This window comes from Dipodomys spectabilis, unplaced genomic scaffold (genome assembly GCF_019054845.1).
Source record: "Dipodomys spectabilis isolate Male_0828 unplaced genomic scaffold, ASM1905484v1 ptg000121l, whole genome shotgun sequence".
Lineage (NCBI taxonomy): Eukaryota > Metazoa > Chordata > Mammalia > Rodentia > Heteromyidae > Dipodomys > Dipodomys spectabilis.
The window spans coordinates 1,471,558-1,487,997 of record NW_024870798.1 but is presented as its reverse complement, the minus strand read 5'-3'; positions in this window follow the sequence as shown (position 1 = coordinate 1,487,997).

Genomic DNA, 16,440 nt, shown 5'->3' with positions numbered 1-16,440 from the left:
GTACATCCACAAATGGTAAAGCATTAGGGCTAACTCTACCAAACACTGAGGTAGAGATAATGAAATAATACTTTAAAACAGAGTTGCTTTTGATACCCTAAACATAACAGAACAATGCAAAACATTCTCTTATATTATATATAGTTATACATTTATATTTATACGTGCTGATTTTATATTTCACACAGTGAATATTACTAAATTTAATTGATAATTTCACAAATAAATTGATATTTATGCCAATAAATGCCCCAGCCTGCAGGGTTGGTCAACAAGGCCTCGAAGAGGAACTGACCTGAATGAGAGACAAACCAGACATGAGGAAGGAGACCAAGACAGGGTTCTGATCAAGGTCTCAAACTTTATTTTTGACGGAGCAGTATATATAGCACCCTGAGCAGGGTAATTAGCATCAACAGGTCATTAGGGTTGCTAAGCACCAAAACTGCAAAGTATATCTTGCAAAAGGTCATAGGTGGGGAATCTTCAGAAGGTGCCAAACAATGTTGTCAAACAGGACATCGGTAAATTGTAAGGCTTAATGGTTCTTATGGAAAGAGGTGGCGCCAAGCAATGATGTCAAACAGCGTATCAATAGGCTCCAAGGCTTAACAGCCCTTATCGAAGGTAGTAGCTGTGTTTTCTTAGCAAACAGCACTTGGTTGAAGTTAGTAGCTGTATTTTCTAGCAAACAGCACTTGGTTCGCGGCAAATAAATAGATTGAAATATAAATAAATAGGCTTAGAATATATATTAGGATATAAAAACTATCAATGCAGTGTCTTTGGTATAAACGTGTGATACGTTTTAAGTGTTCTTGGTCTTTTGAATTCACATGGTAAAAAACATGGTTGTTTTCCTCTAATCTATAAGGGATTTTACTCTGGTGCTCTCTTTATTATTTTAACTCGCTGGTCCCAAACTGTTTTTCTCCATATTTCTGAAGCATTCCTACTGAATATACCCAAATTTTGCTGATATGATATCTAAAAGGTATTATTCTTCTGCAGAACCCACAGGTCCTAGGATCCCAGGTCCCAGTTATCCGTATCATCAGGTAGCAAGGGCAAGACTTTTCACCTAAGCCCATGCAACATGCCAACAAAAGTAATTGAAAACCCATCTCAATTTCTCATTTCCTATAATATTTCAGGGCCCCAATTCCTTAAGACACAGACAGTAGCGGTAAGCAATTGTGAAGCGCAAGATAACGTAAAATGAAAGATATCACAAAATCTGAGAAAAAGTACAGTAATTCAAAATTTCAATTTACAAATGATCAGCCCATATGAGTGAACAAGATCACAAATATCACAAGATTATTTTTAATACCCCTCCTCTAATGATTACTGAAAAATTTCAGTCCAGAGTAAGTAGGCCAAAAAATATTTACTGGAACAATAGATCCATAATTGGTCTACCAAGGCTAGGTAAACGACTTAGAAGTCAAATATAATTCAATAAAACAATAATTGAGAAGATCATTAGTGCTTCAAAACATTGGTACTTCAGTAAAACATGGTTCTGTAGTATAAACATGTTGTCATTCTCAAACCAATGATAACCTACATTTAATCTCCTGAAAGTATATTACTTTTCAAATAAACTTTTTAAACTCATTCACCAAAATAACATTTGACAAGTAGATGATACTTAGTGACATTACAAGTTTTTCATGTGTAGGGAGCAAATTACAATAGAGTTGATTTATTTACCCAGCACTAATGCCAAACAGGTTCAGCCATTCATTACAGTGTAGAAATAATACCCCCCACCATTTGTCTTGTTCAGTAGGTGCCTTCCAGAAATGTGTTAAATAGATCAGCCACCCATATTTCAAACCCAAACATTAGTTAATAAAGTAAATTTCATCATATAAGGTACATTTTAAAAAGTCACGAATAGTTGCCTTATCATATGTTGTTTTATGTTTTTCCCTATCTGTCTAACATAGTAAGAAATATGATTTTAAGTCTTGAATATGGGTACTCATCAGAGATATGACGAACATAAAATCTGTCTTTTATTTCCATCATATTCCTCTATAGTAGTAAATTGTAGTTTTCTTCTTTTTGCAAAACTTGTGGGAAATAGAAAATATTATCTCATGTAAAATATAATAATTGCAAACCATTGAACAAAGCCATTTATAAAAACTGGTAGGAATACATTCTATGCCATTTTTAATCTTTCTTGTTTACTAAAGATTAATCTTCCAAATGGATGAGAATAAAATCATGTCTAGGTGCTTCACATCTCCAGTCTTGAAAGTTGTTATTGCAGATGAATGAATTAGGGCAATATAAGCTGACATCAGTTCTATTATATGCAGGATTGAAACTCCATGGTATGTATATAAACCTTTCAAAGTATTAACAGACAGTTTAACAGAATGAATATCCGGAAGTTGAAACCAGAGAGGAATAATTGTAAAGATATAAAATGAATGAAAAATGGAACAAGGGGCAAGTCAAGCTAGAATACTCAATGTACACATGTGATAAAGGAAATACTAAATCTGAAATACATCTTGGAGAAGGAGTTATTTGAGAATGATAGAAGGAGTGACTCTGATCCAGGAGCATTGGACAATTAGATGGACATATTTAATTGTAACACACTTGCACAAGCTTCTGAAATTCAGTTAAAAAACACAACAAATAAAAACACACAAAAATCACAACCAAACAGCAATATCTAGAGAGTATGAATATGACCCCTCAAAATTTTAAATCATGTCAAAACCAGCTTTACAATGTCGGTGTGGGGGGGGTATGATTGGGTGGGGCGGAGGGGGGAGGCTGGGAAGGGAGGTGAAGGGTAAACAAAGGAGGAGGATGCAATGCTTGGTAAGAAATGTATGCATTATCCTGCCCATGTAATTGTAACCCCTCTGTATAGTATGTTTTCAAATTAAATTAAATTAAATTAAAAAAATTTAAATAGTTAATGAAGGGCAGTCTTGGGAAAAGCAATCAAAGCTGTTCAAAAGGGCAGTTTGGGGTAGGGGAGTATTTTGAACAGATTAAAATAGATTGTCTAAGGTTATAAATCACCTATATCTGCTGCAAATATTTTCTGCTGTGAGTTTTCTTTGTCTGAACTGGGTACTCCAGTCCTTAGACACACATGATAGCTTGTGAGGATAGAATGGAATAAACAAGATCAAGAACCCATTACTCCACTGGAGACAAAACAGTCCTCTATGTTTTCTCTCATCTCTCTTCACTACTCTTTTTTCATATTTTTAAGTCAAGTCATTTTGAGTTATATCTTTCCTTCTTTGTTCTGGCAAGTAATTGGTCAAAGTAATTCACTAAATATTATTTGCCATTTTTTTCTATCATGCTGTTTACTTGTCCAAGTAAGTCCATTAAACTTCACCCTTCTATTTGGTTGCCACGAAAACCCAACATGTATGTTAATGAGGACTAACTTTAATGTAAAACTGTCTCCAAAAACCAGTCCAAGAAGCTGACATCACAAATATTTAGCTATTCGTTTTTCTTTTTTCTTTTACCTTTAAAGTCTTCCTGTGTCTAAAGTGCCCACAAAAAAGTACTCCACCAATTTTTGGTTCAATCACTTCTAAACTCAAAGATATATTTTGCTAACAAGATGCTTAAAGGAAACTGAAGTATAAACCACTTTTATATTCTCTCTTACTACTCTCCTTAAATACCATATCAGAAATAGTGAAGTTATTCTTTGTAAAATTATTTCAGTAGATTATTTTTCTCTTGGTCTTTCATTTGCTCAACAAGGTGCATGAAGAATACCAGACTTAAATCACCTATACCTTGTATGACAGTGTCTCTTACAATGGACAATACTTCTTTGTCCTATTTTGATGTCCTCCACTTAGCTCTTGCCTGATTTTCAACTTATCACAGCTTCTTGACTTCAAGTCTAGTGAAGCTGAAGAACTATAATGCCGACCCCACTACTACATCTTCAGGGTTTCTCTTTTTAAACTCTTTTATTTGGATGTGGAATTTATTTTCATGTCTTCATTCAGTCTGTTCTGAATTGTAGTGAGCCAAATAGGCTCTGTAAAATCACTTTAGGTACCAAAAATATTAACACAATCTATATAAAAAAGTTTTGGATGCCTCCACTGCTGAAGCCAATATGCTTAGCTAGGGCTTCTAAGAACGCATTTTCTTAACTTTTCAATTTGCTCAATTTTTTTCCTTTTTTGGGGGGGTGTTCTGGTCGTGGAGCCTGGACTCTGGGCCTGGGCACTGTCCCTCAGCTCTTCAGCTCAAGGCTAGCATTCTAGCCACAGCACCACTTACGTTTTTTTTTTCTTTTTACTTATTTGGTGCTGAGGAATCGAACCCAGGGCTTCATGCATGCAAGGCAAGCACTCTTCCACTGAGCCACATTCCCAGCCCTGCTCAATTCTTTTCTGATCCCAAAACTTTTTGGCTTATATAATAAGGGAAGTCTTCACTATCTCATGTTAATAAGGATATTATATTTTGTGAGCTACTTAGAAATGTGAAATCATTGGTTTGAAGTATACAATCTGATGTTTTTCTCTGTTTCAATGCTTCACGTGCAAAGACATTGTGGAGTGTATTGCAAAAAGAAAAGTGTAAAGCCAATACCTTTTTTCATTGTGGAGGGCACTTTCTCCCTAAATATTTTGACCCAAATTATCTTTTTCAGAGAATTACTGTTTGGTAATCAAAGGTCAATTCACAAATTTTGATGTCTTATTTTTTTAAGAACTTTGAATTTAAATTCCATTAGATCTTCTCCCAATCCGTGGGCTTTCTATTGATCTTGCTAGCTATGTCATTTGCCCTGCAGAAGCTCTGCAACTTTATGCAATCCCATTTGTCCAACCTTTCTTTGATTTTTTGTTTCCGGGTCTCTATTCAAAAAATTTCGGCCTGAGCCAAGGAGACCTAGGGTTTCTCCTATTCCATCCTGTAATGTTTTCAGAGTGTCTGCTTTGACTCCGAGGTCTTTGATCCATTTGGAGTGGATTCTGTTGCAGGTTGATATATAAGGATCTAGCTTTAGTTTTCTACATGTAGTTAACCAATTTTGCCAGCATCATTTACTGAAGAGGCTGTCTTTCTTCCATTCTATTGTTTTAGCTCCCTTAACGAAGATTAGATGTCTATAGGTCTGTAGGTTAATTTCTGGGTTTTCAATTCTATTCCATTGGTCCTGAGATCTGTTCTTATGCCAATACCAAGCTGTTTTGATTACTATGGCTTTATAGTAGAGTTTGAAATTTGGTATTGATATTCCTCCAGCAGTGTTCTTTCCGTTGAGGAGCGTTTTTGCTATTCGGGGTCTTTTATTGTTCCATATGAATTTTTGGATTGCCTCTTCTATTTCCTTGAAGAATGAGGTTGGAATTTTGATAGGTATTGCATTTAATTTGTAGATAGCCTTGGGAAGTATTGCCATTTTCATGGTGTTAATCTTTCCAATCCAGGAGCATGGGAGGCTTTGCCATTTTTTTGTTCTGTGTTGATATCCTTTTTCAAGATTTTAAAGTTTTCATCATAGAGATCCTTCACTTCTTTAGTTAAGTTAATTCCTAGGATTTTATTTTTTGTGGGGCTATTACAAATGGAGTTGCTTTCCTAATTTCAGCCACACTTTTCTCATTGTTGTCATACAGAAAAGCCAGGGAATTTTGGGGGTTAATTTTATAACCTGCTACTTTGCCAAAGTTTTGAATCAGCTTGAGTAATTTGGGAGTGGAGTCTACGGGATTCTTTAAATACAAGATCATGTCATCTGCAAAGAGGGAGAGTTTTATTTCTTCTTTCCCTATTTGGATCCCCTTTATGTCTGCATCTTGTCTTATTGCTGTAGCTAGGCATTCTAATACTACATTGAAGAGAAGTGGAGAGAGCGGGCATCCTTGTCTTGTTCCTGAGTTAAGAGGAAATGGCTTTAGTTTTTCACCATTGAGTATAATGCTGGCTCTAGGTTTGTCATATACAGCCTTTATTGTATTGAGGAATGTTCCATGGATTCCTAATTTTTCCAAATCCTTCATCATGAAGGGGTGTTGGATCTTGTCGAATGCTTTTTCTGCATCTATTGAGATAACCATGTGGTTCTTATTCTTGCTCCTCTGGATGTGATGAATAATATTAATTGATTTGTGTATATTGAACCAGCTTTGCATCCCTGGAATGAATCCTGTTTGATCGTGGTGTATGATTTTTTGGATGAATTGTTGAAGTCGATTGGCCAAAATTTTGTTGAGAAGTTTTGCATCAATATTCATCAAAGAAATGGGTCTATAGTTCTCTTTCTTTGATGTGTCCCTGCCTGGTTTTGGGATGAGGGTTATGATGGCTTCATAGAATGTGTTCGGTAGTGAGCTTTCTCTTTCAATTTCATTGAAGAGTTGGAGGAGTATTGGGGTGAGCTCTACTTTGAAGGCCTTGTAAAATTCCGCTGTAAAACCATCTGGTCCTGTAGTTTTCTTAGCTGGGAGGTCTCTTATTGCTGTTTCTATTTCAGTGCTTGATATGGGCCTGTTAAGATTATCTAAAATATACTTGGAACTCAAAAAATTAAACCCCCCAACAACAAATCCTCAAAGAAACAACTGCCCAATAAATAAGTGGGCGAAAGACTTAAAGAAAAACTCTGAAGAAGAAAGAAGGATGGCCAATAGACACATGAAGAAATGTTCAACATCCCTAGCCATAAAATAAATGCAAATCAAAACAACATTGAGATATCACCTCACCCCAGTTAGAACGGCAAAAATCAAGAACTCTAACAACAAGAGATTCTGGAGGGGATGTGGACAGAAGGGAACCTTACTTCATTGTTGGTGGGAATGTAAACTTGTTCAACCACTTTGGAAAGCAGTATTGAGGTTCCTCAAAAGACTTCATTTAGAACTCCCCTATGACCCAGTAATCCCACTTTTGGGCATTTACCCAAATGTTTACAAACAAGACCACACTAAAGCTACCAGCACAACAATGTTTATTGCAGCATTATTTACCATAGCTAAGATATGGAACCATCCCAGATGCCCCTCAGTAGATGAATGGATCAAGAAAATGTGGTATATATACACAATGGAATTCTATGCCTCCATCAGAAAGAATGACATTGCCCCATTTGTTAGGAAATGGAAAAACTTCGAAAAAATTATATTAAGTGAAGTAAGCCAGGCCCAAAGAATCATAGGTCTCATGGTTTCCCTTATTTGCAATATTTAGTATATGTATGAGTCAAGTGGAAAAGGTCAGATAATGTGATGTCAGGAAAATGAACCCTTAGATATGTGTTTAAATGTTTTTTTTTTCTTTCATGCATGCGTTTCTCACCCATTTATAAGATTATCTCTTTGTTGCTTTGTATGTCCCTCTCCCACAGTATAACCCCTGCTTTCACTACATTTGATGTCAATATAACTTGTGGAGGAGATGGGGAAAAAACAGTTTTTTAAGGATACAGGTGGACCTGTTGAAGTACAAGTTGACATGTCCAAAACGAGCTTTACAACGTCGGTGCGGGGGGGAGGGGGGAAGGGGGGGTTAAGGAGAAGGATTGGGATTGGGGGGGAGGGGGGAGGCTGGGAAGGGATGTGAAGGGTAAACCAAAGGAGGAGGCTGCAATGCTTGGTAAGAAATGTACGCATTATCCTGCCCATGTAATTGTAAACCCTCTGTACAGTATGTTCACAAATAAAATAAAATAAAATTAAAAAAAACACAAAAAAACAAAATACACTGAAGAAAATTATATTAAAAAAAATTCCATTAGAACCTTGTTTCACACAGTGAGAGTGTATTTCCTGGGTAAGGACAATTCTCAAGGGAACCTACAGTATTTATAGCAAGGCTTTTGAGATTTGTTTGTTTACAGTGAAAAGGAGCCATCTTCACCCACATTGCACCCTCTCAGCTAAGTCTCCATGGATTTCTTTACATGAAAGCCTATTTTCCCAAGCAAGTTTAAATTTTATTAATAGGCTAAGTTATTAAAAGTTTTGAACAATTAAACCTTACCTGTCATATTTTTTTTCTTTTGAAAATACTGTACAGAGGGGTTACAATTACATGGGCAAGAAAATGAGTACATTTCTTATTAAGCATTGTAGCCTCCTCCTTTGTTTCCCCTTCCCATCCTCCCCTTGCCCCCCCACCAAATCCTCCCTGCTCCCCTTTCCCCCCCTCCCCGCACCAAAGTGGTAAATTTCGTTTTCGACATAACGACTTGTACATCTCATTGTTGCAATCGGTCCATCTGTATCCCTATTTAAATGATTTGTTTTTCCGCTTCCCCTCCACAAATTATACTGAGATCAATACAGTGAAAGCAGGGGTTATACTGTGGGGGAGGGACATACAAAGCAACGAAGAAATAATCTTATAAATGTGTTAGAAACCATCACATGAAAGAATAAAAACATTTGAATACATATCTTAGGGTTCATTTCCCTAACAATACCTTATTTGACCATTTCTGCTTGACTCAGACATATACTAGATATTGCAAATAAGGGAAACCATGGGACCTAGGTTTCTATGGGCCTGGCTTACTTTACTTAATATAATTTTTTTTCTTTTTTTTAATTTAATTTTATTTTATTTGTGAACGTACTGTACAGAGGAGTTACAATTACATGGGCAGGATAATGCGTACATTTCTTACCAAGCATTGCAGCTTCCTCCTTTGGTTTACCCTTCACATCCCTTCCCAGCCTCCCCCCTCCCCCCCAATCCCAATCCTTCTCCTTCCCCCCCGCTTCCCCCCCACCCCCGCACCGACGTTGTAAAGCTCGTTTTGGACATGTCAACTTGTACTTGTCATTGTTGCAACAGGTCCACCTGGATCCTTAAACAACTGGTTTTTCTCCATCTCCTCCACAAGTTATACTGACATCAAATATAGTGAAAGCAGGGGTTATACTGTGGGGGAGGGACATACAAAGCAACAAAGAGATAATCTTATAAATGCGTTATAAACACATGAATGAAAGAAAAAAGCATTAAAATACATATCTAAGGGTTCATTTTCCTGACATCACATTATCTGACCTTTTCCACTTGACTCATACATATACTAGATATTGCAAATAAGGGAAACCATGGGACCTATGTTTCTTTGGGCCTGGCTTACTTCACTTAATATAATTTTTTCCAAGTTTTTCCATTTCCTAACAAATGGGGCAATGTCATTCTTTCTGATGGAGGCATAGAATTCCACTGTGTATCTATACCACATTTTCTTGATCCATTCATCTACTGAGGGGCATCTGGGTTGGTTCCATATCTTAGTATAGTAAATAGTTCTGCAATAAACATAGGTGTGCTGGTAGTTTTAGTGTGGTGTTGTTTGTAAACATTGGGTAAATGCCCAAAAGTGGGATTGCTGGGTCATAAGGGAGCTCTATGTGGAGTCTTTTGAGGAAATTCCATACTACTTTCCAAAGTGATTGAACAAGTTTACAACCTGTCATAATTTTTAAAGTCTTTTGAAATTCCTTTATCAGAATCGCGAATTCACCAATCCTAATTCCACCTTTACCATCAAAAACAGTTAACATGTTGTTTTGATGATATTGTGTCCATGAAGCTATTATTTTCCAGTGACTTTGTTATGCATATATATGACCATATAAGCTGATGCTGAGCAAAATGAACTCCAAGATATGGAAACAGAGTTTTTATTTGTGATTGTTGTTTTTTAATGTACTATGTGATTTCTATTTTCTTTGGGCTTTTCCCCTATGGTTTATTCCCTGCTGTATTTGATTGTATACACTTTTAGGTAAACAATTTGTATACACCTCTAGGCAAACCAATGCAATAGCAATTCTCACAAGACAATACGTTGGAAATGTACATTACAACTTTTGAGGTTATTAGGGTGAAGAAAATCTGTGAGAAAAATGAGGGAGAGGTAACAAGTTTGAAAAGTTATTAATTCACTAATTTACAATTACTGTGACCCCACTGTACATCACTTTGACAATAAAATTAAACTAAAAAAATAAGTTGCATAAAATATACCTTATCTCTATTGTGAAAAAAATACTAAACCTCTGCGAATGTGATGCCCTCCTTGTTCTGGAACGAACACCACAATAAACTGGGTTGCATGAATTTTTCCCACACTGGTATTCTTGAGATCAGAACACTTGCAAATATTATTTATATTTATATTTTTTAACTATCAAAGATATGCAGGATGCTAAGATTGAAAGATTACAGTTCAAAACCCACCCAGGCAGGAAGGTTCGTTAGAGTCTTATCTCCAATAAACTTCTCAGAAAAAGCCAGACACAACTGGCACTGAAGTTGAAGTGATAGGGCATGAGCCTTGAGCAAAAACAGGCTCATAGACAGTTTACAGGTTCAGCGTTCAAGCCCTAAGACAAACCAATAAAACAAAACAAAAATAAAAACAAACCCCAAACCTAACATTTTTCTCATTGCGTACAGCGGCATATAATTAAGGAAATTGCTTCCTGTGTTACATATAGGTAGAAGAAAGACGATCTCACAGAATCATTCTCTTCATTCCATGTTATACCAAAGCCTCAAAAAATTGCTCTTTTTCTAAATTTATAAATTTAGAAATCTGTCTACATTATTCACATTATCATTTTATACATAAACGATTGGAATTATCTATTAACTAATTTCTAATTATAACTCTCTTGAAAGAATATTCTTGGCAAATAGAATGCCAGAAACATTTGTTTATTTATCAATTAAACCATCTACATAAAAAGAGTTTTGTACTATCCTATAGAATATGAAATTATTTTATTTATTAAATTATTTTAAATCTAAATTCTAATTTAGCAAGATCTTCGAAGTCTTACAGATGAAATTTGCTATTTCTCCAGGCTTAAACTTTTGTAATCCTTCATCATTTCTTTGGAATCCAACTGAATGATGATTACTTACTTTTTCAAATTTTGGATGGGAATCATGAGCCATTTTGCATCTAGGAATGTTGGGTAATGAAGAGAGCATTTAAAACTCAACTGGGGATAATATATGAGTTGCATTGCAATAGGAAACTTGACTTCTCAAAACATAATAACAAAATTAGCCCAATCTTCCAACTGTGTATTCCTTTCTTGAATGGTTTGTTTTATTAAGACAAAATTATACTACCTGTTCTAGGGAAGCTATCGCTATGTAATTGCACTCTCTAATCTCCTGTCTTAGTCTGAGTGCTAGAATTCTAGCCTTGTATCACATTGCCCTGTCATAGTTTCTTGGTTTATTTAATCTAGATAAAGACTTGCAATTCTGAACTTCTCCAGTGATATTATTCACTAGAATGACTGTTCAGACTGTTTATCTTCTATTTTCAAAGATGTTCTAACATTTCACACAAGATATGAACATTGTCAGATGCACCTGCAGGGGTCTCTGATTCATTCCTCCATGGATCCAATCCCTTTAATAATGATTACTTGATTTTCTTACTATCTCTGGTACCTACCTATGTAATAGTCTCAAACTTTTTGAAGGTAATTCACTTGAGGACTTTCTAATTTTAAAAATTATTACTTGATTCTAGTGTTACTCAGGACATATTTTCTATTGTTTTCTAACTGTTCTACATATTCTGAGAGTTGTTTCATTTGTGTATTCGTGTGTGCACATGTAAGTGCCTCTGTGTGTATGTGTATCTTTGTATGTATGTATGCAAAATCCCCAAGCTCTTATCCATCAGTCTTGCTCATGACTGGTATTCCATCACCTGAGCCATTCTTCCAATCCAGCTTTTGGCTGGTTAATTATAGGTAGTGTCACAAAGTGTTCTGCCAAGGCTGGATACAAACTGAACTTCACAGACCCCTTTACATTCTTAGGTTTTATTTCTCCAGGAGTATCAACTTTTAAACTACAAACATTTTTGTGAGTATAAAGTCTAAGCTGTTTACCAGATTTTTCACACAAGAATTCATATAAAGATAGATGAATATACACATTGCATATACTGAGTGTACACTGTTAGAGATGTGATCTTAAACCGGGAGGCGGTGGGATCTGAGGATTGGGTTTCAAAGCCAGCCCAGGTAGGAAAGTCCCGGAGACTCTTTTCTCCAGTTAACTACAAGAAAAAGGGAAGTGGTACTGTGGCTCAAGTGGTAGAATGTTAGCCTTGAGCTGAATAGCAGAGGGAAAGTGCCCAGGCCCAGAGTTCAAGACCACAACCACCAACAAAAATATATATAAGTAAAGAAAAAGAAATGTAATTTCAGCCAACCGTTCATTGCTAGTATAATCCCTGTTCTCTCAGGATGCACTTTTTCCCAAGTTATGTGCATGCTCTTATATCTGACTTACATTGGAAAAAGAATTATTCTTCCATTCTACTTTTAACAAATTTGCATGATTAGAAAGTGTGATTTAGAAAGGGAGTGGCCACATACTTCGTGTTCCACTTAGGAATAATGCTCTCTGTATATCACTCCCATAAATCTACATACTGGAAATGGCTTTATTGTTTCATTGTTGTCTTATTTGTAGAGTCTTCTATAGTGTATTGAACCCTTAGACTTATTATTGATATTGTTTCTCTTACTGTTAACTCATGTACACTTGGGAAATAATGCGCAGCACATATACTCACAAAAAGAAGGACCTGAGAACCTTCTTCCCATTAAAAATTCGCCTTAATTTACAGAGACCTTACAAAGTTTGAACTCAAGATACTCATTGATAATATATTCATAAGCAACATAAATTTCACATTTTCTCTTTACTAAGTTGTCTCTGAAACACGTGCTACCTCAGGTCCAAAGGTGTCCTTGTGTTATTTCAGTGAACCCAGAAAACTTTCATCATAACTCAGGCAGCACCATCGATTGTAACTGGAAATAACTGCTGTTGGATGTGGAAACTCCCAGGAGAGGAAATGAACATAGAGGAATGACAAAGTTCATGTTAACTTGTGCTTTCCCTTTTACTGTACAAGAATGAATCCCAAGGCTTGAAGGAAACTCTGTCCCTGACATTTTTGAGTGTGTTCTATTCTCATATAAAACCTTTCTGTAAACTTCTAGTTGAGAGTATTACAAAAAAAAATAATGTGCTATTTGAAGGCCAGCATAGAACAAAAGGAAATTACGTTGTTTTAAAAGTGTTCTACAGCAAAGAAACAAAGACATGGAGGTTTTACAGTCTCTTATGGATGGATATTTCACTCCTAAGATGATTCTCTTGTTGCAGGAGACAGTTATCAATTCCTTTAGTCTGGCCCTGAGTTCTCCAGAGCAATAAAGATTCCAAAAAAGCAGGATCCAGTGAGTATGATCAGCAAAAGGAGCCTCTTCTCAGACCAGTACTCCTTTAAGGATGGTCCCAAAGAAATATGTGGGGCTATTTTTGTTTCCTTCTTTGTTTGTTTAGTTTGTGTTGGTTCTGGGGCTTGAATCCAGAGGCTATAACCTGTCCCTGAACAGTTGTCTTTCCTGCCCACCTGCCTCCAAAGCTAGTACTCTACTGCTTGAGCCAAACTGCACCTACGGCTTTTTTGGTGTTTAATTACAGATAAGAGTTTGACAGACTCCCCTGCCTGGGTTTGCGTTGAACTAAGATAGTAAGGAAGCTAAGTGACATCAACTGTATAGACTTATCTTTTGAAACAAGAAATATTAGTTGAGGGCTGGGAAATTGACTCAGTGGTAGAGTGCTTGCCTTGCATGCATGAGGCCCTGGGTTTGATTCCTCAGCCTCACATAAGCAAAAAGAAAAAAAAGCCGGAAGTGGCGCTGTGGCTCAAGTCGTAGAGTGCTAGCCTTGAGCTGAAGAGCTGAGGGACAGTGCCCAAGCACAGAGTTCAGGCCCCACATCCAGATCCCCCCCCCAAAAAAAAAGAAAAGAAAAAATTATTATTTGTAAGTTATTGTCAAACTAATATTTGACAATTTTTAAAAGAAGAGAATATGTCCAGCAAAGAAGCCATAACTTAAATTTTAACTCAGCAAAAGTAGGTGCACTGAATCATTTTGGAATTATTTCTTCTGCTTGGGAAGATTATTGACCTTGTCGTTCTTTTGGGGGAAACTTAAAGTCATATTTCACTTTTTTTGTTGGTCTTGGGGCTTAAACTCTGATTCTAGGCACTGTCCCTAAGCAGTTCAGTTCAAGTTGAACGCTCTACCACTTTAGCTACAGCACCACTTCCGGGTTTTTGGTGGTTAATTGAAGATAAGAGTCTCATGGATTTTCCTGACCAGGCTGGCTTTGAACCACAATCCTCTGGTCTCAACCTCCTGAACAGCTAGGATTACAGGTGTGAACCACCTGCACCCATCTCACGTTTGCATTTATGTGCAAATATGCAGACAAAGTATGGAAACTTGAACCAAATGATGACATTGCAGCTTTTGAGAAAATTTGAGTTAGCAATAATTATGTCCTCCTTTTCCAAGTTGTTACATTAATAACTAATGAGATATGGGACCCTTACATTAGTATCTTTTGCCATCTGTATATGTGTAGTGTCAGGAAATGTTCATAGACAAATAGAGAAAGACTGAGATTTTTAGAAAGCAAAGGAGATCAGGTATGAAAGAACAGCATAGAAGGAGATACATTTATCACACAGAGCTTAAGAACTATCCTAAGAGATTTAGAATGCTATAGGCAATGAGGAACAATCCTAGTTGATAAACTAGTTCTTCAATAATCAAAAATGGTTCCCTAGAACAGCTTCTGGTATACTTTAGCTACCATTTTATTCCTTCCATCTGGAGTTATTCCTTCTCTTCTGTCACAACTGTTAATTAGCCGCTGCCTTTTTGGTGCCATGACTGACCAAAAAGATTTCCAAATCACACTTTGACTACCTTTCTCTTTGTGATTAGCAATGACCACACAAAATCCTGGAATCATTGAATTTCCAGAATTAATCTTCACCTGACATCTAAGCACATTCCTGGCATTAATTCCTGTGACCTAATAAACAAAACTTTTTATTTCAACACAGTATCCTAATATGATTAAAGTACATGAATTAGAGACTATTTTCATGTGTCAGTATGGAAGGAGCAATTATATATTCCAAGTATGGGTTCTTTATTTTGCATTTACTAAATGTTTTTTGTTTTGTTTAGGTTTGTTTTTGCCAGACCAGGGGATTAAACTCAGGAACAGGGAATTATTCCCGAGCTTCTTTTTTTCCTCAAGGTAAGTACTCTACCACTTGAGGCACAGCACCACTTCCAGTGTTTTTCTGTTTATGCGGTACTGAGAAATTGAACCCAGGGTTTCATGAATGCTAGGCAATCACCGTACCATAAAACCACATTCCCAGTGCCCTAAATGACTGTGTTTTAAATATGGCATTACATTTTCATTCCATAACTATGTATCATAATTTTGGCCAGGTGCTACAAAATGATGTTGAAAACTATACTAAGTCCAGTAAGGGTGGATGGACAATGAATAACCATCACGGTCTAGCCAGGACACAGAGAGGCTTACCTCATGGAACTGTTTCAACAGGCTGAACGAGACAGCTCCTGACTCAATGCCCACCCCCTGAATGAGAGGGCCACCTTGGGTTCCAGCGATATGGGGACACTGGGCCACCACCTCCAGCGCCATCCAACCAGTTCCTGTGTGTGAGGGAGAGAAAGCAAGTCAGAATTACACTTAAGTCAGTTCTGGTGGCTCAGAACTCTAATCCTAACTAGACAGGAGCCTGACATTTGAGAATCATGGTTCATAGCCATCCCGGGCAGGAACGACTGTGAGACTCTTATCTCCAAAGAACCATGAGAAAACCGGAAGTGATGCTGTGGGCTCAAGTGGTAGAGTGCTAGCATTGAGCTGGGGAGCTTGGGAACAGCTCCTAGGCCTAGAGTTCAAGCACCACGACTGACAAGAAGTGGACTTTCGACCACAAGAAGTGGACTGAATAGCACACATTGTCCTAGAGACATGGCAGAGAAGTCAGGCTGAGCATCCTCTGAACTTGACGTCATAAGTAGGTCACCTGGCTTCTCTATGCCTTGATTTCCCCAGATGCAAAACTTAACACAGTGAAGGATCTCCTTCCTCATGAGGATAGGATAAGGATGAAAGAAAGCCATGTTTTGTTTCATAATCCCAGAGGTGTTGCATGAATAATAACAGGTCCCACCTGAGCCCTTTCCTGGTATCTTCCTGTCATATGCTCCCAGGATTGTCAAGAAGCTTGTATGAAGGCCACTCCCACTGTGCCTAGCCGTGCTCAAGATCCCTCCGTATAAATCCCTTGTTTCTTCACAACTGTTCTGTGAGGAGACTGAGGTCCTATGTTTGAAGCCCTACACAGAGTTCACCTGTGGTCAAAAATTGGCTGCTGTGGAATAAGGGTTTGGGTTAATCCATCTAAACCGATGACTGAGCATGGAGCTACATGCCTACCATCCCAACTACAGAGGACCAGGCCTGGTGGAGCATACCTGTCACAGA